Genomic DNA, 27,455 nt, shown 5'->3' on the forward strand with positions numbered 1-27,455 from the left:
ATTTTATTGCAAAAATAGGTAGTACTATTATAGGTAGAATATTGTTTCCTTTGTCTTGTATAATTGTTGCTTTATTAATAATAAGATTGGTGTGTGTGTGTTGTAAAAACAGGGGAGGGAAGAAGAAATTGAATAAGGAAAAGAGAAATAAGAAGTTGAAAAGAGAACCTCAAGAAATTGAACTGGAAGAATTGAGGGAGAGTGTTTACTTAGAGACAAAGAGAGATGATGAAAGAGTGACTAGTGTTTAATGTTGTGTAAGGGGAAAAGACATTTCTGATTTTTCCTAAAATGGGACTAAATTTTCACTAATTTTTTTTTGGGGTTTATTTGGTGATAAAATCACCAAAGGGGGGATTGCTGGAGCAGAGTTTTCTTTTAGAAAATTCATGGGCTTTTGAAGCTCTGGCATGTCTATGCGTTTTATTAATTTATTAATAAATAACAATTAATTATTTGTCCTTGTGCAAGTGTCCTAACATAAGAGAAAGTTACATGAGGGTTAGCTTATTTGTGCTGTTTCTGTCCTAATGATAACGTGCAAGTTTTCATGTTTAAACGTTGCTGTGTGCTATTTATTTTGAGCACAAAACGCTGTCTGAATTAATGCTTTTTATGTTGCAAAGCTAGATAAATGCATACACATAAGGGTATTAGTGGGGTTTACACTGTTTAATCATTATGCTGTAGTAACGTTTATTTTGTCTCTTTAATTAAGATGGTCTATTGTGGCCTATGAAGGCCTTAATCGAGCTGACAGTATTTCGAAGCCTGGCTGTGGCATATTCTGTGATGTGGCAAGGGAGACCCCTGCTGGAAAAAGGTCGAAGACAACTGACCATGGTCCTTGTTGTAATTTTCCGTGAGGACATCAGCAGTTTGGAGGATCTCCAAAGAAATGGAACGTCCTTGGCAAACAAAGGAGCTTCAGAAACGAACAATGTACTGTGGCCCGGCTGCCGAGGGAAGTTGAACGAACTGGATACTTTGATAGTTTCTTGGTTCCTGTTCCGTAGTTCACGTCTTGTGACTTTTCCTGAGCGAAGATTTTCAGATGTAGCAATGTTACATCCCTTCCTTCTCGTTCTGCTCAGTGATACAGTTTATCCTGCCAACTTTATGTGTGTTTCTATTGTATTTTTCATTATAAGAATTGTTAGCTTAGGGAGGGTTTTGCCACTTGCCATTTTACCTTTGCTGCGTGAAGCTGCGTTGCTGAGGACCGTGCTGAGGACTTTGTCCTGAGAGACTTTACTGAGAGACTTGTCCTGACCCGTTCTGACACTTAGTTAGAATAGGTAACTATGAGAAATGATTTATTCTGATTGATTTACTTTGATTAATTTTAGATAAAGCAATATATCTTTTAAACATGGTGTTGAATTTCTTTTCTTGTCAATTATTGTGTACATTTTGATCATTATTGTATAGATTGTATAGAGTATGTTTAAGGACAACCACTATAATCAGGTCCTATCGTCCTAGATATAGATGCAGGGTGTTTAGGTGTTTCTTTCCACAGGTTTATTGCTGGTAGAGTATTTGAGCGTATGTTAGTGAAATGGGCCCTAGCGTATGATGAATGTATGTGCGTGTAACTGTGTGATTACTCTATCCGTGGTAGTGGGCATATTTTAGATACCCTGATCTCTATCACCTCCCAATAGGGCAGTATGACAAGGCATCCTCAGATGGTATGGAGGAAGATCCCCTTTTGGTCACAGCTCTACAACAGGTGTTGCTCTGCACTTTACTCATTTTGTCTCATGTTAACAAGTGAAGAAGGCCCTGTGTAGGATTTTTAGTTGCAGCAGGTGGAACCCGGCCCTGATCTCTGTTACCCTAGCAGAGCCAAGTGCCTCTGCCCATTCGTCATCCTCTATTCCACCCAAATCAAAGTTCCATTTTACCCGCAGCTGTATGAGGGTGTCAGGGGTGTGGTTTATCAATTTGTAGTATGTGAGGGAGGTCGCATTGCGTGGCATATAATAATCTAGAAGCCTGTCCTCCAGTGGGGAGGATTCAGGCAGGTCTTTACCTGTAGGGAGAGTGGTTTGGAGAGCGTGCAGTTTCAGCCGGTATGGCTCATTCGATGGTCGCGCAGTTGGGGGTATGGGCGAGGGGTCACAAGGGAAGGAGTGGTCGCGAGGGTAGGGAAGGGGTTCAAAAACGTTCATTCTTCTGGTAATTTGAGACTGAGGTTCAACAAAAATGGGAACTGGTGTTTTTAAGAGCCTGTCAGCTCTAGTCATACACATTTTATCCATCTATAATTCTGAAGACGACCTAAAATGCTGTGAACAAATGGTGCTGGGATGAGAATGCCCTGTGCATGATGTACAGTTGTGTCCCCTGCCCTTTGTGCCCGATTAAATACCTTTTGATCCTGTTTTTTTTATTTGTGGTCATGCTACACACTAATTCTCTGTATGCGCATCGACTTAGGCCCGTTCATTTGACAATGACAGGTCTGGAGCTCGTCCTGAACTGGGAGCGGCTCACCAAGCACACTCATAGTGATAGGGAACTACTGTCCTTTTTGCAGGTTTCATGCGTTGATTGCGCTAGTGGCAGCATACCGTGTTAATAAATTCTAGTGAAATACATTTTATCTTTGAGACATGATTGTGTGCTCAGAGGCCCATTCATCCAAAGTTCCTCTGCTCATGATGAACCCGGAATCCTGGACGAGACATTCGGTGTGTTATAAGTATGTGTGTATGCTAGACGTGATAGTGTGCCGTGCACGAGTGACCAAGACCTGCGGGTTCCACTTTGGAAAACCCACAGCCTGGCCCAGAGTACAAGAAGAGAGGTTAGTTTCTCCAGACAGCATATGTGCATTTCTGGCATCTCCTACATGGGAGGGTGGAGCAACATGGTGGGAAAAGAGGAGAAAGGGTATCCTTAGAAATGCCGGGGCCCTTCTGAAACATTGGGCTGGAAATGACTCTGGCAGTAGCTTCCATTAGGTAGATGGGGGGGGTGCAGGGTGAGGCCATCAGTATCTTCTGTTATGGAAAGGAGTCCTTTAAGGGACACAGATTCTTGTCTCTCTTCCTGATCTTTCTGAGGAGGGGTCATACATAGCTTGGTGCAGCCTGCTCTCCCCTCTTTGTACTTCTGTGGTGGGCATGCCACCTGGAGAACGTCCTGCTAGGTAAAGCTTCCTTGCAGACAGAGGTCTGGCCAGTGGTGGCCTAGTAGGGACATATGAAACGCGAGTCACCCCAAACCGGTTCCAAGGAAGCAGAACTCGAATATGTATCCCTCGTCTGCAAAATCAGTAAAAAAATGGGGACCCAAGCCCAACCATTGTTCCTTGCTGTCATCTTTCCTACCAAGGAGAGGGAACTCCTCAGAGTATTTAGGGCCTACTACATAGTCAAGGGTTTGCGTCGCACTGATAGCCAAGTCCCCCAGAGGATAGGGAACATTGCCTGGAGTCCAATCTAAAGGAGGAATTACTGGATTGTCATGAATGAAAAGATATCCTACCTGAGAGCGGGGATGGAAGCGCTAACCCTGCAGTAAGAGCGGATCAATTAAGGGATTGCTGTAATTGACCCTGGTGTAGGGTTCGTCCTACAGAGACTTGCTAAGCAAGTGCGCTGAATGACTTGCAGGATTGCCAGGTCATGCAGTGCGATCTTCATCCGTTATCCCCGTAGGAGTGGTGTGCCGGAGTGGTAGGCCCAACTGAAGCTGTGAAAGGTGTCTGGTGGTGACCTGTGTACTGCACCAGTGGAATGAGTGACTGCTGCATGGCCAAGAGTGTTGTTTGGTCTAGACAAGTCCTGGAGATTATGTGATCCGGAGAGGTTCCTTGGGGTGCCTGAGTGCCAAAGATAGCATGTAGCTTCTGCAGCACCGAAGAATCATCATCTGCAGGTCTGCAGAAATCTGAAGAGCCAAGTACTCACCTAGCAGCGTATTGACCCACACCGTGAGTCAAATACACAGAAGACGACCCCGACAGAAGCCTCTGCAAAGTGCTGCATGGCTGGCTGTCACACAGCTATGGGGAAGACTGCTGCCTACCACTTGGACATTTCCTTCTGCCAGTGAGATCATAATTCTGCAGGAGGACTGAACGAGGCCCAGCACTTCTATGGGCATTGATGAGAGATGGAATGGGCCTCAACCCGTGAGACTGAATGCTAATACAAACCCCATGGGAGAGGGACAGGGGAAAGAGAGCTGCTCCCTTAGACTTACCTCAAACTCTGAACCTGAAAAGAGGGAACCCAGGGGAAGGGGGGACCTGCTAAAAACAAGTGAATGCCTAGATGGCAGAGGCCCAATGCACATAAATACTTGCACCAGTGAAGTGGGTATGTGTGCATTGTTGAGTATGTAGTGGAATTCTATGTTTTCTGTGTAACAAAGTATTTGTCTTTTCTACAAAAAGAAGCACTGGGCTGGGCATTGACCTTAATGCGCGGCTGTGGAGTGGTATTAATAATTGAGCCTGAGTTACCCCCATAATAAACTACCTGAGTGACTGCTCACTCTCACTGCTATTGAGAGTCAAGTGTAAAAAGGTTTGTACCTGGCCCAGTTTGCAGAGCCAGATTGCAGTAAACAGCAGGACTGCAATGGTGAAAGGCCTCAAACCCCATAGTTGTGGCACAGTGGCCCCTGCTTGCCCCGTGGCCCCCTGAAGGGTCTTACAAGCGGCAGAGGAAATGTAATCAGAAATAAATAAAACTGTGGCTTCAGGGTCAGGGGTGGAATAGGATTCTTGTGGCAGTGGAGAGAGGGGAGCAAAAGACCACACAAAGTAAGGAAATAAAAATGGAGGGGGAAGAGGCATGCACAAGGGGGAGTGAAGAACAATTAGGGGGTTTGGTCGAAGTAAGTAGAAACCCACACCCCAATCAAAGGAAATTAAATAGTAAAGGAAAAGAGGGGTAATGTAGTAGACTGCACTGCAAGACAAAATAGGGCAAATGTGCAAAAAGAAGAGTGTGAGCGAGGAGAGAAAAAAAACAGACTCGGACAGAGATTCCCCACTGTTATGAGTAGAAATTGTGTGGAAACTGGGAGAAACACATCTTGGAAAACAAAAATGTGCCAAGAAGGGCATTCCTTATATTTGTTTTGTCAGCCTGGTCAATGCTTTTCAAGGTGAAAATGACATGCAAACCAGTTCAGTGGACAAGAGGCCATGCAAACTGATTCCTCCAGATTTGATTTTCTCTGTATTCACCAGTGGCGGCTGGTGCTCTTCGAAAGTTGTGTGGGATAAATCCTGGCAGAACTTCACTTCATTTGTTTTTTCAAAATTTGCCGTGAGAGCTCCCCATATGTTAAGAATTATCTTCTTTGCGCCAGGGCCAGTATGTTGGGATGGGTACCCCTTTCTGAAATTAATTACATACAATATTCCAGTACCAGAATTTTGCCATTAATACTGCCCATATATGTTAGGCAGCCCGTATGTCAAGAATTACCTACAGCACTTCAGAGCCAACATATTAACATGGTTTGCTTCCCCAACCCCCCTCAACCCCAATTTGCTATGACTGGTCACTGCAAGGTAAATAATTGCCTTCAGTATGCCAGCAGCAGCATTTTGCCATAGGTTTCCCCTTATGTGAAGTATTACTTCCAGTATTTTTACGGTCTTTGTGTTGCCTTGAGTGCCCTCCCATATGCCAAAAGTTATTTGCAATACCCCTGCACCAGCATTTTGCCACAAGTGTCCCCATTCCAGGAATTTCCTCCATTATGCAAGTGGCAGCATTTTTTCACAGGGGTCCCTTGCCAGGATTTTCTACTAATATGCCACGGCCTGCAGTTTGCCACCGGTGCCCTTCCTTATGCCAAGAATTATTTCCAATATGCCAGTGGCAGCATGTTACCTTAGGTGCTGCTCACCCACAATAAAAACATACAAACACACTCTTACTCACACTCTCTCTCTCGCATTCACTCTAACCCACACTCTCTCAGTTACTGATTCTCACTCCCACTTCACTATTACTCACAAATATACTCATACTCACGGGTTCTGGCTCTTACTTACAAACACACTTACACACCCTCACCCCACCCTTTCACACTCATTGATTATGGGCCCCGGTACAACTGCACCTGCTGTGCCACTGATAGCTCTACACACTTCACTCACTTCCACTCCCTCTCAAAAACTCCAATCACTCACTCCTAACACATTCACACTCCTTCGCTCAGTCCCACACATTCACTTTCACTTATTCATTCATGCCCTCAAACTCAGATTCTCAATCACTTTCACTCTCAGTGACACTCTCAAACAAACACACACTCTCACTCAATCTCATTCACTCACGAACACAAATGCACAGAGAAACAACTTTTTTTTTCTTACCTTGCGTCCTTTGGTGGAAACTCGGAGGTTCCATAGCAGCAGCTGAGCAGGAATCTGGTGCTGGACATTGGAACCACCACATCCACGTTTCCTAACAAGGAGCAAGACAGGGCAACAAGGCCAGGTTTGAAAAGGGGATGACACAGCTCAATCCCTCTCACAGCTTCTTGATAGAACTGGAATCACAGCCCTATAGGAAGAGGGAAAGTGCTGATGTTCCTTCCCCTACTGCTGTGTGTGGCTTCCCATTGGTTATAGGCACCCAGACAATCACCTTTTAGCAGATATACTGTTCTGCGTTATATAATATGCAGTAGGTTTGCTTAGTAAAATGTATTGTGCCTGCTTGAAGGGAGTGTAGCTGAACTATACCCCTAACATCTGCAATCTAACCATCCAATGCTGCGCTTTTAAAGAACACTCTGTAGAGGGATGGTTGCTCAGCCACCTCCTTCGGTCAGCAGGAGCCTGGAGATGGGGCTGAGAGGGTTGGCAGGATCCATAAAAACACAAGATTTGTGTCTTCATAAACACTTCTAAATTAAATAATCTGCAGTGGGGGGCTGTGACGAGCAAGCGTAGAGGTAGGACACTCGCGACTGAGCTCCACGCTCCAGCCCCTCACCATCCAGCACAATTCATGAAATTGGCCTACAATTTCACCATCCATGGGGTAGAGTCGACCAAGTACTTGCTCTGTCCTCGCTTGGGACCCAGGAACTCCTGAATCGACCCTCCGCTGCAGACTCCTGCTGCAAGCCTCAACCCTGTGATGCAGGCATAGCCCACGAGGAGGCAGCAATGGCAAAGCTCAACTGGACTGCACGCCAGCGACAGACATGCACAATGCAGCGGCTACACCAAGGGCATTGCGGCGCAAGTAAGGGAGGAGGCAAGCGCTGGAGGGGTGTGCTGGGCTGGGAGCCGGGGTTCAGGCTACTGTCTCATGAGGCTGTCCAGCGTAGGGCTGGTGCAGAGAGGTGAGGGCTGGGCCTGCCTGCAGGCAGTGACTGTACTCGGTCTCGCGACCACATTTGTGGACCAGTGCCTAAGAGTGAGCAATACCAGGCACCAGAGGAGGAAGGCACGAACCACGCTATTTGGAGGCCCCCATTCCAGGAAGACACTACCTCTCGGCCCACGAGGGAGGTGACTCAGAAGCCGCATATCTGCCGCATCACGATGGCCCTGGGGTGGGTTCACGGATAGGCCCCGCAACCTCATTAGACGGCATGCGGGAAGGCCTCGCCTATTAGCTGGATGCTCTCATTCAGCCTCATGGTATCTTCAATCTGCTGTTTAGCAAGACGACACTGCACTCCCTGACCCCGGTTTCATGCCTCCATATGGTCTACTGACCCACTGCCTTAAGACACATCAAATGGAATATCAAAATCACAGCAGCAACAGCGTTGTGGCAGGGCACATGGCTGTCCGAGACAGCGAAGCTCTGTGGGTTCACGAGCTGGGACGTAATAGACATGTCCACCCTGGGAAATATCTTGGCGAGTGGTGAGATTCGGTCCATTCAAGAGCTTGCCACAGAGTTTCAACTCCACTCCTCTCAATTCTATAGATACCTACAATTAAGACATGCTCATGACACCTATAGAGACATGCTCACCGTGGTCCGGGAGTACAACCCTATCGAATGCCACCTAGTACTAGACACCCTGGGCAAAGGTGGCCGCTCTCGGTATATAAATAGCTGATCAACAACACACTCGACCCACTGGTTTTGCTCAGGCCAGTTGTGAGGTGAATTTGGTTGTCTTGGAGGATGATGAATGAGCCGAAGCAAAGATGGCACCCAGGGGGCTGGCCATGGTGATGTTTGTTTTGCTTTATCCAGTTCAAATTCTTCCAAAAATTCTTCAATGCACCATTCCATCTGTGGTGAATGGGTCGCACCAGTAGCAGTGCCTGCATCTGACGCAGGGTTTTGCCAGGCACCTTCTATCACATGATCTGGGAACACCCAGTCACCCGTACTTACTGGTCAGCCAGTGGACTTGTATTAGACCCCTAAGTCACTCTGCTGGACATCATGGATAATTTGGGGGGACCACAGAGCACTCTAGCACCGGTCACCATGGGATCCTTGGTGGTGAAGAGAGACATCGTACATCACTGACGAGATGCCTGTGCTCCCACTGTGGCAGAAAGGGTCAATGGGATGAATCCATGTGCTGCAATGGAGAAACTGGTATTCAAAGCTCGAGGGGACCATAAGAAATATGTTAAGATCTGGAAACCCTAAATCCAGTCGTCTCTCACAATGTGGTGAGCCTGAACTACGATGCCAAACTGCGGCCGGTGAAGATGGGGGTGTAGAAGACATTATATCAACATGTATATTGTGAATGATTGCATTGGTACTCAGAGGAGAGACATACAGACTTATGGCACGTGTTTTGGTTATTATTCCATTGTATTGTTTCATTGGAAAGGCAATAACAAAAAGTTTTATTTAAAAAAAAAAAAAAAATACACAGTGTTGGTAGAGGCAAGGGGCAGAATGTGGGCCACGCTGTGCTCTTGAGTCCCTGACGCTGCAAGCCTACATATTGAATGCTTATGGGTTGATTTTATCTGTGTTGACTAAAGTCACAATGCACAATTTTATAGATTAGGTTTTGGAGAAGTTCATTGCAGTCAGGAGCAGGATGCCTACATCCGGGTGGCAAGGGATAAATAGGCTGTGGTACTAGGGAATAGCTGGTTCCAAGAGGTGTTATGGCGCATAGACACCCTTATTATGACAATCATACGCAGTGCTTAATTTGGGCCAATAGTAGCCAGTGGGGCCCACCGGCACTCATTTTTGGGGACAGCCACTTATTTTTAATCATAAGACATTTACCAGGAGCATGAAAGGGAATAAACACACATAGGGTAAAGAATGAGAAAGATGTAAACAACGTCAACGAAGGAGAAATCAGGAAACTGCAAGAGCAAGATAAAGAGGCAGGGAGTAGATAGTGGATTAAAGAGAAAAGAGGTGGAATCAATACTACGCAGTTTGGTATTTGGCACGTGCAACATATAATAGCGCATGCCATGGGCTTGTGGGCAGAGCTTTGGGCACAGGCATTCATTCTTTTACAGATTAAACACTGATCATATGACTCACAGCTATGTCAATTTTCGCAGACATTTTGATGGCTGTTAGATTCCCACAAGTAGCAAACTTGATGATGAAGCATGCCATACTGTACATGTTGAGAGTTTTACATTCTTTCAGGAACATTACACAACACACAATCGCACTCAATAAATACAGTGAGTTCAGGAGACAAGGAGCGACCCCAGAACGTGTTTAATTTATGAGTTTAGCATGTTTGAGTAGGCTTTAGCACTACATCCACAAGTGACTATATGTTTGTGATAGCCAGAGGGACTTATATGGGATCATGGATTTGTATCCTACACATTGCCTTTGTGTTCCTGTTCAGAACTCTAGGAGGAGTGATGCGAGGAGACAGAGATGGAAACAGGAAAAGTAGTTAGAGACAAGGAAAACTGAAGGAGAGCATGAAAAGACACTGTCCAAAGAAATGGGAGGAAGGAGAAAGAGCTTGAGATCTTGAGCTGAAAGGGATGTGAGAACATTCTATCTGGGAAGAAGAACTGGTGGTCGCATTAGCAAAGAGATGCAGGAGAAAGGTAATAAGGAGAAAGGAAAAAGCTCCATTATTACTAATGGGATGTACTAAGAAGTAGCAGCCGGAGAAGACGACGCCTTTGAAGAAGAGGTGATAGAGAGCTGCCAGGAAATGCTGGACTCACAACTCAAACTAACAACCAAGGAGGCAAATAGTAAAGTCGGTGACTGAGAGCACAAGACTTTAGGGTATAGGTAGGTACAGCAATAGATTTATAACACATATGGCCACCCGTAAAGGAAATTTAGAGAGTGCAATCCCCTTGTGTAGCCTGTAAGGCCTATGTGAGTGGATGGCAGAGCAGGGGTCCTGCATCATTGTGTTTAAAACCTGAGCATAAAGTTAAAGATGTATGTGACCTAAAAGAATGGTCTGGCACCTGTACACGTAAGTTGAGAAACCTATACAATAGCTCATCTATCGAACATCCTTAACTATACTGCCTCATATCCCAGTTCTCAATTTGCCCCAATGCATCATGGTAAATGCAGTGCATGATAAAAAGTAGGAAGGACACTTGCCACAAACAGGACGTTGTGCTGAATCCATGCTCCAAGGCATGGACAGAAGCCCGGAGAAGACTGCAGGAGGAGGTGAGCAGCTGGCAGGAAGCAGGAGGCATGACTGGCAAGAAGCAAGAAAACCAGAATTAAGTGAAAGCCAACCAATGGTAAGTATCAGTCAGTAATGGGCGGGCTCTAAGCCCATATTCAACCTTTTTTATTGCAATAGCTTTCTCTGACAGCGTATTCGTGCCATAAGCAAACCTAATAATGGAGTGCTAATTTTTTAGGTAGATTCCTAGAAATATTAAGCCGTCTGAACATGAATAGTTAAGTGATTGGATAACCACATCATACAAGTGTGAAGCACTTTGCAGATGATGGGCTTTTTAGTTCACTTTAATATTTATATTGAGACTGCTGACTGTCTACGCTTACCCGAATCTGACCAACAATTGATATGAATACTATGTAAATGATAATTAATTGAAATAATGCACATTCTCATTAGGATGTGTCTGACATATTTTCTCCTTTTTCCCCGTACAGTCTGCTCTTACTATCGAGTCTTCTTCTTTTGCGAACTAATTATTATTGTTTGGGGAATTCTTTTCATTTTAGTGTTTCTGCAATTTACTATAAAAAAAAAAAACAGGATTAAATGAAAGTTTGCAAAACTTCTTGAAGTTACTAATTTGGCATATGCTGTTGTAAAACACATGTTAACAGGGGCAGTTCAAATTGATTTATTTTTGTTTAATAAAGATAGATCTATATTATTTAAGGAATATTACTAAAAGTAAAGAATAAAAATGTGGGGCCACATTTGTCTTTACTAAAGTATTTATGCTGCAGCAGGGGTATCAAAACCACAAGAAGATATCAATACTGATAATCCATAACACTTTTACTTCACTGGTGCCTAGAAAAAATCTACAGCATCCTTTTGCTTAATTTGAATTTATTTAAACAATTTTTACATTTTGAGGTTCAAATTATTTCATTGTTTGAATACCACAAAGACTACATGGGACAAATACATATTATAAAACAACCAGCCATATTTTTTGATTACAAAATAACATCACTCACTCAACCAATCTTACTTTCTAAATACATATCACATTCAATCCACATTTATAATCCATACTCAACTACAACCACACCTCTACAATAACTAGCACACCCTGACTGAACTGCCCGTTAGTATCAAAGTCTAGTGTCAGGGATAACCACCAAACATCACCTATTGCAAACAATAGTCCTTTATAATGCACAAACAAAAACATATATCACACCTTTCTAAATTCTTCAATACAAAAAATCACAGTTCACAAAAGCAGCTATAGGCATTAGCCCTAAGATTGTCTGGTGAACAATACGCAAGGTCGACGCGTTTCGAGCCCACTTCTTAAGAGGCTCTCTTCAGGACCAAAATAACTCCAAAAAGCGGAAACACCTCAAGGAAATCATGCTGGAAAGTGATATACCATCTTGATTATAAACAGGGCACTATAATTAATCAATTATTTGGCAGTGACGGTTTCCGCATTATTATGGATATACTGCACTTTCCATTTAAGCTAATACCTGTTGCATATTTTCTGGATTTCAACAAAAAAGATCTAGCTCAAATGGATCAAAAGTTACAAAAATAATTGTCACAAATGTTCCCGTGCAGTGGCAGACCATTTGTAAAGATTAACTGGTCACCTTCCACTTGCTAATTGCTGTAGACAGGTATTAAACATGTACTAATTACATTAAATTAACCCTTTCACTGTTGAATATGTGTTAAATAACAAAATATTGAAGTAATAGACCACAGAATGTGCAGCATAATGTCACACAATTTGCCTTTTTATGATGAGAAATTAAGTCAATCCTACTGCATATAGTGTTCCTCCATTGTCACATAAGTATAGTATCCATAATTACAGTCTATATCTTTGGAATACTCGACGTTTGTCTGGATATAGGCAAAATGCAATATATTGTTTTAGAAAACTTAATGTTGTTAAAGAAATATTCAAGCTTCGAGTTACTTTAAATACATTTCAATGCTTAGCAAGGATTGCCACTGCTCACAAAAGTGCATTTCATGACATTATTTGTATTCTATGAAAACTGCAATACTATAATATATATCACTCCTTGAACTACAAGAGTTTCTGCTCCCTCCTTAATAATTTGCAACACTGTGGCCAGTAAGGCCTGCTACTGAATACTTGAAAAAAGACTCAACAAAATGATGAATAAAATATATTTCAAATATAACATGACGAATTGAACAGAATAGAGGAAATAAAATAAATCATGCGAAGCTAGATGAAAGTTAAGTTTTATTGCAAAGAGTTTCAGAAGCCCAGAAATGTTTGAAGCCAGAGCGTCCCGAGAAGGGGACCTAAATTCTTTCCACCCTCATAAAAGGTTTGAAGTAGTCCGAGTGGCACATGCGTGGGTAGCAAAAATAACAAGAAAAACTTTAGTCTATGAAAAAACTATTGAGTTCAGAATAGGAATCTCATTATGTTGATTTAGGATGTCTTTCCACTCTTCCCCTAAACATGTCCCTTTTGTCTTTCCGTTGTGTTTCACCCCCAGGATCAACACAAAACTAAGAACAACCATAGACTAAATTAACAGAGAGTTGCACTTCATGCCTGCACAGACAGAGGGGGCTATTCTCCACTGCTGGCACTAGCACAGTTCAATGGAGCTCTTCTCCCTAACAACAGAGGACATTAAGGGATGCCTTCCTCCTAACAGGAAATACCGAGGGAGCATCTATCCCTAGGTCACACCAGCAGAGACTGAGTGACCACCCGCATAAATTAATCCGTTCTTTCAGACTCCAAAAGATTGACAGAGCTAAATCTGCATGACGACAGTAGAGACAAAGAAGTTCCTGTCACAGACACCAGGAAACGGAGATATTCCAACTACCACCAGGGATCGTGGTGCACTGTGGGATTGTCATGTACATCCTGCCATGTTTTGGCCCATGTTTGCCAATAATGCTTTGCAAGACCTCCCTCAAACATGTGATGGCCAGACTCGTTTGCTGTGCTCACTTGGTCCATTCCTGCATGGTGCATAGTTGGAAGTAGTCCCTCCCAGGGCGATAAGACCTGAGTGAATGGATCTGGTGGACGCTAACCACAGCCTTAGCCGTAGGCATGTCATCTCTCTTTGTGGCCTTTGACATACCTTAGGATGCAATGGTCTGAGACCCGGCAAACAACACTGATGGAAGGATCATGCGATTAGAAAATTAACTGGACCAGGCACGCTTTTCAGCAGTATAGCCTCCAACCTTGCAGGTGGGCATGAGCTTGTCCATTCCCTCTTATCCTGGACTAGTGTTACCACACTGAGGTTTAGTTCTCATACATTGCCTATTTCGTATGTTGGTTCTCTGGAAGGGGCACAGAAAGAAAGTGCTTCACTCACAGTAATCCAAAGAAATGCACTTTCTTTCCTGCTAGACTGTCCCTCACTTCTCCCAGTTGATCAAGGCATCCGAATTTAGGAATGTTGCATGGACTAGGAGTTAGGGTTGCATAGAAAGCCTGGGGAAAGAAACAGCCCACTGAATTCAGGCATCATGCAGGCCCTAGCTTTTGTGCTAGATTCAAGCATTGGGCCACCTGAGTGGTTATGCTATGTATTCCACGTGTGGAATGTTATGATCCATGATCAGAAAGTCTGGGAGGACTTAATCCTCCGAACGTGGATCCATCTTAGTTTGGTCCCATATGGGAATGTAGCCTGCACCCTCCAGTTGTAACTAACTCACCCCAAGATGAGTTCTTGGCACACCGATCTGGTGTTTGGGGGCTCAATGGAGAGAAGGAATGTGTTTCAAGAAGCTATCAGTGCTGGTGAATCCAGGTGGCAATGTATTTTACTGACAATACACAGGCTAAGATGGCACAGCCTCTCATTATGAGAGTATTCTGTGCTCTTGAATGGGCCTATAAAACCCAAAGCAGGGCATTCCTCTTTAAAAACATGTAGGCATGGCCTTTCTGGAAGTAACTATCCATAAAAAGGCAATTTATCATGGCAATCTAAAAAGAGTAATTAATAAAAAATATCAGGCCATCCCAGTACCCTTCTGGAACTTGGGATGTACAAGTGAAAAACATAGAGTGGTTCCTCACAGTATAAATGGGATATATTTGCAATATACTCAATGAAACAAACTTTGCCATGGCTTGGCCATCCTCTGATAACAGACTTCAGCTGCGCTGCTCCCCGGGTTCCTCCAATATTTAGTGCCTATCAGATCCAGATCTACTCTGGTGGGGTCCACAGTCTGTCATCATGCTGAGGTTTTCAACGTTCAATTACCAGCGTATCCACTACCCGGATTTACAAAGGGCCTTACAATCTGACAATTTTATGATATTAAAACCTTGAGATCCTTAGAAATTCCTTTGACTACTTTGTGGTTTGCAGCCCCAACTTGGCTCCATAACCCATTGTCCTAATGATGACCCTTTAGGGAAATATGGGTCGAAACACTGTAGATGCAATTGACAATTGGACCCAAGAAACTATTTTGGTATTTCAGGAATATATGTGATACACTGGATTAACTCTGTAGCATTATTCCTGAGTTTGTATCGTCCATTGTCAGACTCTGTACATACACACATCTCATTCTTGAACTTCATCCACGTGTGATGATAACTTGAGCTCTAAACACTTTCTTCCTTCTCTTTCAAGCAAGCAATGAAATTAAACACAGAATTATAGTTTTTCTAACTGTTGTGTTTATTTGACCTAAGCTTATACGCTTGAAATTAATATTCTATCGTGTGTTGCCTTGATTGCATTGAAAATATGATCTACTTGAAAGCACACACCTTCGAAACCATATACTGCCAGATTGCCTTTTATTTTATTACGTAAAAAGTAGAATAAATGCACAGAAGGCACCAATTATTTTTCAAGAAAAATTACCAGCGAGCTAAACATATTCTAAAGGTATGAAAACTGCAATCAGGCAGCAATATATGGCTTAAGCTCAAAGGATTGTAGAACAGCTGACAGTCTTCTGACTTAATTAACACATCACAAATCCTCAAGAAAGTCCAAATGTTAAAAATATCACTTAACTTTCCCACGCACTATCACACATTTGTGTCGAATTAAACAAAGGAACACGCTTCCAGGAAGTATGCAAAGATTTCACAGAAGGGAAATAATTCTAATGTAACCTCAACATATTTAATAATGTCTATGCACTAACTGAATCCAGATTTCTGCACTGAGGTTATCTACAAAGTAGAATGAGTAAAGACCACATTTGAGAAACAGCAGAGTGTGAACGATGCCTTCTGCAGCAACACATCAAAGCTTATCTTTGCTTTCCTTTGTTACAACATTCAACTCTTAGGTGCAGAAAGCTGTAAATGAAACAGTCCATAGACCTTCTACCACAAACTGTACTATAGCCTTATAGCCCGCCATACAGGCAATTAAAGGCACGCTCCAGCGTTATAGGCCCAATTTGAAACACTTCCATTCACTTATGCAGTTTACCATCTGTTACAAGGTCAAGTCTGAGCAGATCTCAATGGGTAAAACCCACAACCACCTTCTGAAGCATGATGCTTTGGTTATTTGCGGTTCCTTAAAAGGCAGTCAAGATGTAGGGGCCCATGTATATTTAAAGCCCAGTCGTTAATGTCACTCCAGTGCTGTTTGCTTAGCTGTTACGTGCATGAAAATTAGTGTTCTCCTATATGCATTTTTTACAGATGCCTGTAATTACTCCCTCAAATTTCAGACCTCATTTTATTAACAGCAACAAACTCTTATCAGTTCCAACTTTCACATACGTGGGGTTTCCGTTTGATTGTAAAGGCACCTGGATGTCCCTAATGCTTGTTAGGAAATCCTAATTTGAACAAACAATTGAGAGACTTTTAGGTTTGCTGGGAAGTTAGGCTCCAAAACGCCTTGATGTGATAGTTAACATATATAAAGCATGGTGTTGTTCTGTTATGATGTATGGTGCAGGTATATGAGGTTATTGTGACAAATCTCATTTACAGGTTTGTGAGAATGTGTTTTTGAAAAGGCTCTTGTCCATCCCCAACAATGTGCCCACGTATCTTTGTCATATGAAATTGACTTGTCGTATGTGGAGGACAGTATTAAATTAACCCCACTTATGTTGTAGCATTCTATTTTGCCCAAACAAGAAACTCTCTTTAATCATGATGTAATCACCGATTGTTTGCGACTTGATTATGTGTCTAAGATTCCATGGCTGAGGAACGTTAAAGAACAATTTGCCTCATGAGGGAGACCAGACTGTTTCGTCAAACGACGGGAGGTTACCACCTTCTCTAAAAGGCAACTTAAGGTAGAATCGTTTTCCCTTTGGGGTCGGCGTAGGGAACTTCAACAACTGGGAAAAAAAGGTGGCTGACTGCCACTTGTTAGTAACTCTAGATGGTATGAGGCCTAATTTTTATTCCTTACCCCACCAGTTTCAGAGATTTTATTTACTTAGGTTCAGGTTTAATATGGTCCACTTCCTGGTCTCTTATCTACATGACGCTTATTATGAGTCAAACCTTGAATCATGTCCTTGTGACTCCTACTCTACCCAATCTACGCTACATTTCTTTTGTAAATTGTATGTTGTACCAAGGACACAGTTCCTATTTCCATGACTTAGGCTTCTGAACATTAGAAGTTGCAGGTCAGCCTTACTTTCTTTGCAGCTGTTGCCAACCGAATACATTTGCACAATGGTCCATAAATGTATCTCGGCTGCCGTAAAACTGAAGATTATGGTAGAGAAGTAATGTTTGTTAATGAGGTGGTATGTTTTTATGTTGTTTTTAATCCAGGATCTGTTTGTCATAAAGTTATTAAATGGGCTATTTCTGTGAATGTTAAAGAATTGCATATAATACTTATGGAACCTTATTTGAAGCCAGGGCAAAATGAATATACTTGAATAAATGTCTATAGTTTATCTTTTAAGTTCAATAAAATTTTATTAGTCAGTGGAAAAGAATAAACCATTACATAACATCAGTTTGGAAGGGGAAAGGAGGGGGAAAGTGGGGAGGAAGGGGGGAGGGGGGAATAACAGAATGTGGCACGTAGAGGAAAATATGCAATAAAACAATAATCATGGGCAATGAGTATCTGAACAGTTAATCATGGGCATTGAAAAAGAAGAGAAACAGAGAAAAAAGAACAATGCAATTAAGAAAAAACTTGGATGTGGAAAGGGTATCAAGGGGGTTTGGAAACCTCTTGTTGGGCAGGCGTTGGGCGAGACGAATGAGCAGTACATTTATCTAGGTACAACGTAATGGGGAGCCACATTTCTGCTCGTTTAGTAGCTAATTGAACAGGAAAAACAAAAGCATTATCGAGTCTGTGGTTATGACAGACATTATACCACCATCCTTTGAGAGAAACATTAGATGCAGTTTTCCAATTTACAGTAATCTGCTGAAAGGCTACAGCTAATAACAGATCTACAATGCGAACACACATATCCACATTATCCCAACCCGGGGACAGGCTACCCAAGAAAAGATGAGTGAGGGAAAAAGGAATACAAGTATGAAAAATAACATTGACTTGAGCCCATACCTGTAACCAAAAGTCATGCACATGCTTACAGAGAAATATCATGTGAAATAAGGTAGCATTAGGGGAGCCACACGACCAGCAAATGTCTGGGGTATTGGGAAAGCGTTTGTGCAGTGTAGAAGGAGTGTGAAGTAATCTGTTTGTAGTGATGAAGGTCCACACAAGAGGTAGTATTTCAAGACGCTTTATTCCATGAGGATAACATGCAGTAAGGTATAGGACACCATGTAGTTATGAAGTAGACCAGAGCCCCACCAGGAGCTGCCTGTCAGCTGCTCAGCCCATGACCAACTGTCGCTCAGTCTCTCTCAGTCCCAACATTCCGAGGCATCATCAGACTAACATTCTAATGAGTCAGAGCACAGGCACTGGCAGAGCAGGGCTGATAAAACACCTTACATTATAACATGCAGGATACTACACTGTTGTATATAAAGAATAAAGATTGTGTCAGGGAGGCTGCTCTGGAAGTTTTACGGAGTTTTGTCCATATTTTATCCCAGAGAGATATCGGCCATTCTGTTCCAAGGTCGGTCTCCCATTGGATCTCAACCTTAGATTTAGGTCTAAGTGATGGATGTGAGTGAAGATGTTTATAGATAAGGGATGCTTTGGGGCTTGTACGTAGAAGAGAATGGAGTGGGAGCGTTGGGAGTTGTTGAACAGGGGAGGGAGAAGAAGAACCCGAGAGCCTCTCATAAACCTCTAAAACGGTACTTTTAAGTAATAAGTATTTAGGGGCAAAAGATAAAGGTAGACCAAAGGAAGAACTAAGATCAGAGAAAGAGAGAAAGATGGAATCAGAAAAGAGTTGCGAAATCCATATCAAACCTTGGGACCTCCATGTTTTCCAATAGAAGGGCTTATTACCGATTAGAAGATATTTATTATGCCAAATGGTGGAAAAGAGGAAATCGGTAACAGTCATGGGAGGGCCAGGGGCCTCAGATAACAAGAGCTTAAGGGTATATTTGTGGATAGGAGTAGGAATCGAAGAAGGTTTACGAGAAAAAGCAAGATATTCTGTAAAAGAGAATGGAGAAAGGAGAGTGCGCTCAACCTTGAGCCACAAAGGGCAGGGAACAATGATATCATGTAGCCAGAGGGAAGCTTGACGTAACAAAAAGGCCTTCTGATATGCAGGAAAGTCAGGGAAGTTGACACCACCCTCAGAGGCGGGGCGTATAAGTCTAGCGAGAGACATTCTAGGTTTTTTAGAACTCCACAAAAATGACGATAACGTTAAGTTGATCTTCTTAAAGAATTTCATTGGAATAGATACTGGGATATTGGATAAGGTGTAGAGAATAATGGGGGAAATCATCATTTTAATAGTATCAAGGCGACCCCACCAGGAGAGATATAGGGGATGCCACTTTGTAGTAAGGTCCGTGATTTTTTGTGTACATTTGGACAAACAAAGAGAGATAGTGTCAGGAATGGAGGGGGTGATATATAGCCCCAGATATTTAATGTGAGTGGGGCACCAAGTAAATTGAGAGTCACAAAATTCTTGTTTGAAAGTGAATTTGGTCAGGGGTAGGATCTCACATTTATCATGATTAAGTCTATACCCAGAGAGGGAGGAATAATTCCGAACTTCAGCCAGAAAAGCAGGGACAGATTCCGCGGGATTGGAGAGAAAAAGTAAGATATCATCTGCATAAGCAGCAAGTTTAAGATGAAGGTCCGCAAACTGAAAGACATGGATAGCAGGATTTTGACGTATTCTAGATAAAAAGGGTTCTAGAGCGAGGTTAAAAAGAAAAGGGGAGAGGGGGCAACCCTGACGAACGCCCCTACCCAGATTGAAATAAGAAGAAATTTGACCATTGGCAATTACTGCGGCTCTGGGGTGCGAGTATAACAGGGAAACTAAAGAAATAAATTTGGGACCAAAGCCAAACCAAGTAAGAGTGTGAAAAAGATATCGCCACTCAACTCGATCAAACGCTTTTTCGGCGTCAAGGGCAATCGCTGCAAGTGAATGTTGACAGCGGGAAGACTTTGATAGAATATTAAATAGAAGTCTGGTATTATCCGTAATATGTCGGCCCTTAACAAACCCGGATTGCTCTTCCCCAAGAAGATCCGGGAGTAGGTGATCCAATCGGACCGCCAGTGCTTTAGCAAAAAGTTTATAGTCAATATTGACTAAAGATATGGGCCTATAATTTTTGCAATGTTGTACATCCTTCCCAGGTTTAGGTATTAAACATATGTGAGCATCCGAGAATGTCCCTGAGGAAGTACCTTGGGCAATAAAAGTACGGAGAAGAGAGTGTAGGCGTGGGATCAACAGCTTAGAAAAATGAAGATAGAATTCAACGGTAAAACCGTCGGGGCCAGGGGCCTTATTAAGCTTAAGGTGTTGCAAAGCAGTGAGTAGTTCCTTTTGTGTGATGTCAGATTCTAAGGAGGAAAGGTCAAGAGGAAAAGTGGGTGGTGCGTGAATGGTGGAGAAAAAATGGGCAAGAGAGTTGGGGGAGGGCTGAGTTTCAGATGTGTATAATGTTTCATAAAAATGGGAGAAGGCAGCCAAAATATCAACATCTTTATGCTTCAGAGTGTCATTAGAGTCATAAACAGATTCAATATTGAACTTATCATGCTTAATCTTTAAATAGTTAGCTAGGAGCTTCCCTGCTTTATTCCTACCCCCATAAAATTTAGCAGTAGATTTTAACAAGTATAGGGAGGCGTCCTCCGTAGCTTTCTCATTAAATTTCAATTTTGCAGCAACAAGGGCTGTCAAGCTATCCTCAGAGTGGGAGGTAAAGTATGCGTGTTCCAACTTCTTAATATCTAAAAGGAGCTGTTTGGTGGATCTTCTGGCAGCCCCGCGCTTACTCGCAACGTATCTGATGATAAAGTCACGTGCAGCCGCTTTAAAAGCGTCCCAGATAGTATGGTCCGGAATATCAGTGAGGTCATTAATCAGAAAAAATTCATCAAAAAAGGAAGTGAAAGTAGACGTAAACTTGGGATCAGTTAGGAGCGAGTTATTAAATCTCCATCTTCTGGGACCATTAACCTTAGGGAACACATCAACGCTTGTAAGGACGGGGGCGTGATCCGAAAGTAATATCGGGCCAATCTCAGAATGTAATAGTGATTGAGCAAGGTTGTGGGAGACAAAAACATAGTCAAGTCTTGACTGGGAGCGATGACATGGAGAGTAAAAAGTGTACTCCCGTAATTTGGGGTTACAAAGGCGCCAGGAATCCACCAATTTATGCTGTGAGATAGCATGACTAAATAGCTTATGGGGTTTGTTGGGAATATAGGGGGCCATAGATTTCCTATCAATAAAGGGATCTAGAGGTTGATTACAATCCCCCGCCAAAATAAAGTTGTGGTCCATAAATTTAGTTAGTAATGGAGAAAAATCAGCCCAAAAGGAGGGCTCACCCGTAGTTGGGCCATAAACCTTAAGAAGGGAAATTGGAACACCTCTGAGTGATAGCTTGGCAAAAACCCAACGACCGGAAACATCCGATTCTTGAGTAAGAACCTGAAATGACAGAGACTTGCGACAAAGGATTACCACACCATTCCGTTTGCCATCACCCTGTGAGTAAAAGAGTTCGCCCACCCATCCACGTTTGAGCTTAACTGATTCTACATCGTTTAAGTGCGTTTCTTGAAGGAATGCAATATCAACATTCAATTTGGCTAGGTGTGACAAAATTCTTTGACGCTTAATTGGGGAGTTAATACCCTTCACATTCCATGACAAAATATTCAAGGACATAACGATAACCTATCTACAAAAATGTGAAAAAAACATATCAAAGAATGGAAAGCCCATGTACCTTGGAAAAGACATGAAAAAAGAAGAAGAAAGCGAGAACCAGTGTAAACATGCTGGAAAAGAGGAGAAGAAGAGGATAAATGAAAAACTAAAGAGTAAGTGCACCAGGAGGAGCAAGGAATATAACTCTTATATAAGCAGAAGATTTCAGTCGAAGATAATATGCTAAAATATAAACATGTGAACAAGAATACATACAAGAGAAGAGGGAGGAGGAAAGGGTAAGGAGAGAAACCATCAAATGCACAGGGAAAACAGATAGGGGAACGGAGAAAGATCATACCTACAAAGGAGGGGTACGAGGAAGGGTGGAGGAGGGAAGGAGCCACATGGGTGAGGCAGCACATCCAGGAGCAGCGAGGCAAGGACCAAGAGACATCATCAAACACGGGGAAAACTTCCTGTAAGACGAAAAAAGAGAACGAGAGTTGAAACAAATCAGGACATCATGCGAGAAGCGTGACTAACAAGAAAACATGGGACAACCATCATGCATAAACGGTAACAAATCAGCAAAATAAGCTACTGGAAGATCAGACAGAGTCGAGTGAACTGCAACTGAGAGAAAATCTCTGAGCAAGTACAGGAAAAAAAAAAAAAAAATACAACAACCACATGAGAATTATGAAAACATTAGTCAACCATGAGCAGAGGTTGACGGTCCGGAGGCGTCCATGGCAGATGACTTGTGCGCATTGATAAAACTTTGTAGGCGCACTGGGTCTTCATAGGTTGTAGTCTTGTTATTATAGGTAACTTTAAATAGACATGGGTGATACAGGCCATATCGCGCACCCATCGCCCTCAGATCTGCTCTTAGGCTCAGAAAGACCTTACGGCGGGTGGCTGTGGCTTTAGCATAATCCTGTGCAAAGAACAAGGGCGTGCCAGACCAAGCTAGATTCGGAGCAGATTTAGCCGCCGTTAGAACCATCAAAAGGTCAGTGTATTCCAAGAAATAGATGATGACCCCTCTAGGTCTCTGTGAGGAGGAAGCAGAAGAAGGTGGTCGACCCAGTCTGTGAGCACGTTGGATGTTAAGGGACTTGTCCAGTGACAAATGCAAAAGCTTAGGAAGGAACGACTTGAAGAAGGCGATTGGATCAGATCCCTCAAGTCCCTCAGCCAGTCCGTAAATACGGAGGTTATTGCGTCTATTTCTATTCTCCAACTGCTCCACTTGTTGTTGAAGGTCTGAGACTTGAGATTTTAGGTTGGAGACCACAGAGGACGTCTCTTGAAATGACTGAACAGATTTTTCCATCGAAGTTACCCTCGTTTCCATCTGCGACCAATTATCTGTAAGGACCTGGAGTTTCATATTGGTCTCTTCCATGAAAGGACGCAAGGACCTTATCTCTTCTAACAACAACTCCATTGATACTGGACTGGAGAGTTTTGGAGGTGAGAGAGAATTTGACTTAAGTCTTTTTGTGGTAGATTTAGAATTATCCAGCGTACTTTTGGAAGGATCCATTGGTGTGTCTGAACCAGACGAGTCAAGAGAGTCTTCCAGTTGCGAGAAAGCAGAGAAAACCTTAGAGTTCTTCACTAGCTGGGGTTTAGTCGAACGAGGCAAGTGCGACATTGATTTAAGTTTACCCATGTAGTAAAGGCGCGGAATGACTGATACAGCAGATGTCACAGGAACAAAAACGGGGTAAATTGAATGTTTTATGAGGAGGATATGGCCAATTTCACAGCGCTTAAGCTAAAAAACAGTCGTTAAAGCATACATGGACAAGCAAAGAAGGTCGCTAATGAGGAGATTACGGTAGCATGTATACGGCATATATTGCAGAGATTTGGCAGCAGCTCATCGCAACATATGAAGTGATTTTAATCCACACAGCAAGAGGTGACAGGAAGCGCCTCGCGACATGCCTCTCAGGAATCCACATTAAATAGCAATATCAATGATGGAAAGCAACTAGGCATGTCATAGAGACACCCCACCACTCGTAGACAGATTCAGGGCACATCGTGGATAAAAGAAATTATGCCTTGAGGAACGACTTAGTGGTAAACATGTGGAGCAAGGGCACCGCATGAAGGGACTTTATATTTGCGTAGCACATAGGGTGAGTGGTACCATACTGCAGACTTGGTGCAGGGGAGCAGAGCAAATAAATGAGTTATAAGCCCATTAGAAATGTATAATTAGCGCTGGGCTGACTGAAGAAAAACCGCCACAAAACGCGCATATTTGGCGGATCCAAGATGGCGGCCGCCGACGTGAGAAACTCGTCAGAACTTACGAGTTCAGTTGCTGTGTCACGGAGGCACAAAAATTGTTCCACTGCTGCCAGGTGAAGTCAGGACATGTTCCGACACCTTTCCATTCGAGCGTCTTCAGGAGGCGAGGGCAGGAACCGGCTCGTCCCTCAGCGCCGCCCCGGAGCTCTACTCGGACGCCGCCACCACCATCAGGCGCCAAGCCACGCCCTCGTCTATAGTTTATCTTGGTTGATATAAATGCTGAGGATTACAATGGGGCAGTAATGTTTATAACGGGGATGTATTTATTCAAGTTATTTGAGCTCTTGATGTGATTTTGATGTTGCATCTGTCTGTGTCCATTTATGAACAAGTCACTTTTTGGTCTAAATCTCGATAAGGAATGTTTATTTTTGAGGGTTTTTAATATATTTTTTATTTTTTTACAATCAAATTGTTATGGTACACCGTGATTTAATGGTCTTATGTCGTGTACTCTTTTATGTTTTTTATTTACTGAATATAGATCGTTTTGACTTTGACTTTTTACTTCCGTGGTATTTGCAACTGTCGCGATTTCCATCCCCATCAATAATGCACAATTCCAATATTAAGATGCAATAATCTCAGCACAGAATTAATTAAGGTAAACTATTAATTCACTGCTGGTGGCCTTTTTTATGTAATGAGGTCCAGTACATTCTAAGACACACCCTGTATTTATTTGTTAGATCACTTTTTTAATTGAAAGCGTGGTATCCTGTGGCCACTTTCCAGCGTGGAGTGCTAAGTCCCATCATTGTGGGTGATTGCCAATGTGTTCATTGCCCTGGTCATCAAGTTATGATTAGACAATGGGGTATTCTTTATCTACTGGTGGCACTGTTGTTTTGGGTGACAGGTGTTGCCCCAGAAATGTCAGGCTAGAAAAGACCTCTCAGAACTAGGACATTTTTTGAAAGCACACGCACCAAATACTAACAACACTGCAGAGGCAATTTACTGCCTTATAACAGTGTGACTGCCTATTGTATGCTCTCCGCAAATAAAATTTAGCTAAAGAGTCTCAGTCCTATTCACTCCTTATCCTCTAAGCTTTCTACTAAGAAAATAATTATTGTTTACAACCAAACTCCTACTTTACAACCACATCAGGAACCTCCATTCTTCCACTAACAGTCTATACTCGCTATTCTTTATTGCATAGGCATCTGTCTCTCTGAAAAGCATCCATCAATCTAAATATCGTAAAACTCCTCCCCCATGGTTCCGAAACATTGCTCCCCAGATTGGAATTTAAATTGGTCTTATCTTCCAGCAGCAATGATCCTTGACCCTCACTGTTGGTCACTTTCTGGAGGCAGCAGGCCAACAGGCCACTCTCTGTTTATCAGGATAACAATATAAATGTTGTAAAATTTTAATTTTAACAATTAATATGGTTAAGACCAAAATAACAGTGATTATCAGTAAAAGGCTGAGGAATCCGGGAAACGGAGCATTGCGCATAATGATATTTTAAGGGAATATCAACCCAAGGGCATGCTGCTCTCTGCTTTAAATTTGAATTGTAACACTGTTTGAAGGGGGTTTTAAAAGGTAAATTGGCAACTGGAGGCTTTGAAACATTTAAGTTCCAAAGACTGTCTACCTCAACTTAGATGAAGGTAATCTCAATAAAAAATGCGTCAATACTTAAGAACGGAGCTGTAATTTGAGAAATGGTAACAATAAAGCACTGTATAATATTGGAGGGGAGTGCTGGAAAGACGTTTGGAGTTGTAATAAATCTGAGCTGTTGGAGACAACTAGAATGGAGCTGAAAGTAGATTTGGCTGTACATCTAGAACATGCATAATTTATCAAACATGGCATACTACTGAAAGGAAGTGGCGCACCGGCAAAGAGACAGGAGATCATACGACCATCAAGACAGCACTGAACTAGTACCACAGCCTCCTGAAAGAAACAAAGAAGAACACCCTAGCAGACCCCATAGAAGCCAGCATAAACTGCAGCAAGGAGCTCTTTGCCATTGTGAAGGAGTTCTCCAACCCTGCAGCCACTGAGAACAACATCACCCTTTCCCAAGAACTATGTGATATCCAGGGCAGACTTCTCCCACTGCATGTTCTCAGCAATCTACGCAAACCTCAAGCCCCAACCCCCCACTGCCGACAGCATCAGTCTGCTCATACCCACGAACACAAACTCTGAACACCTGCTCACCAACTGGGACCCCCTCACAATTCAAGCCACAATCTCCATCATGAACTCCGTGCACTTGGTAGCACCCAGGACCCCTGACCCTACCACATATTCAACCTCTGGAGCAAGACTGTTGGCAACGAGCTCAATAAAGTCCTGAACTCCTCCATCACCCCGGCCTCCTTCCCTGAAGACTAGATAAACACACTGAGGTAAGGCACCTCCCAAAGAAACTATTCGCCGACCCAGCAGAACCGAAAAACTACCAACCCGTCTCCCTGCTCCCCTTTCCAGCAAACGTTCTCGAGAAGGCAATCAACCAGCAACTCACGAACACCTGTAACACAACAACCTCCTGGACTCCTCTCAATCTGGATTCCGAGCCAACCACAGTACTGATACAGTCCTGATCGCAGCTACAGACAACATCAGGACCCTCCTGGACTGGGGCGGACTGAGCCCTCATCCCCCTGGACCTATTTGCTGCCTTTGACACGGTCTCCCATCACATCTTCATCAACAGACTCCACCAATTCGGAATCCAGGGAGACGCCCTCAAATGGCTCGCCTCATACCTTACCAGAAGAACCCAGAGAATCTGTCTCCCACCGTTCACTTTGGAGCCCAAGAAAATCAACTGTGGCATCCCCCAAGGATCATCCCTCAGCCTCACCGTCTTCAACACATACATGACCCCCCCAGATCACCCAGATTCAACATCATCATCTTCTACACCGACAACACCCAGCTCATCCTCTCTCTGTCAGAAGACCCTTCCACTACCAGAACCATCTTCCCCAGATGCATGATCGTCACCGACTGGATGAAGCTCATAAGGGACAAGTAGGAAGTGTTCATCTTTCAGAACAACACCTTGCCACTGATCGATGCATGTTAGCCTGCGAACTCGGCCCATCCCCGCCCCAACAGACTACACCTGCAACCTCGTCATCATCTTGGAAAGCAAGCTATCAATGAAGAAACAGGTAAACACAGTCTCATTTACCTGCCTTCACACTCTATGCATTCTCTGCAAGATCATAAGATGGCTCCCAGTC

Source organism: Triturus cristatus, chromosome 12, assembly GCF_964204655.1.
Source record: "Triturus cristatus chromosome 12, aTriCri1.1, whole genome shotgun sequence".
Classification (NCBI taxonomy): domain Eukaryota; kingdom Metazoa; phylum Chordata; class Amphibia; order Caudata; family Salamandridae; genus Triturus; species Triturus cristatus.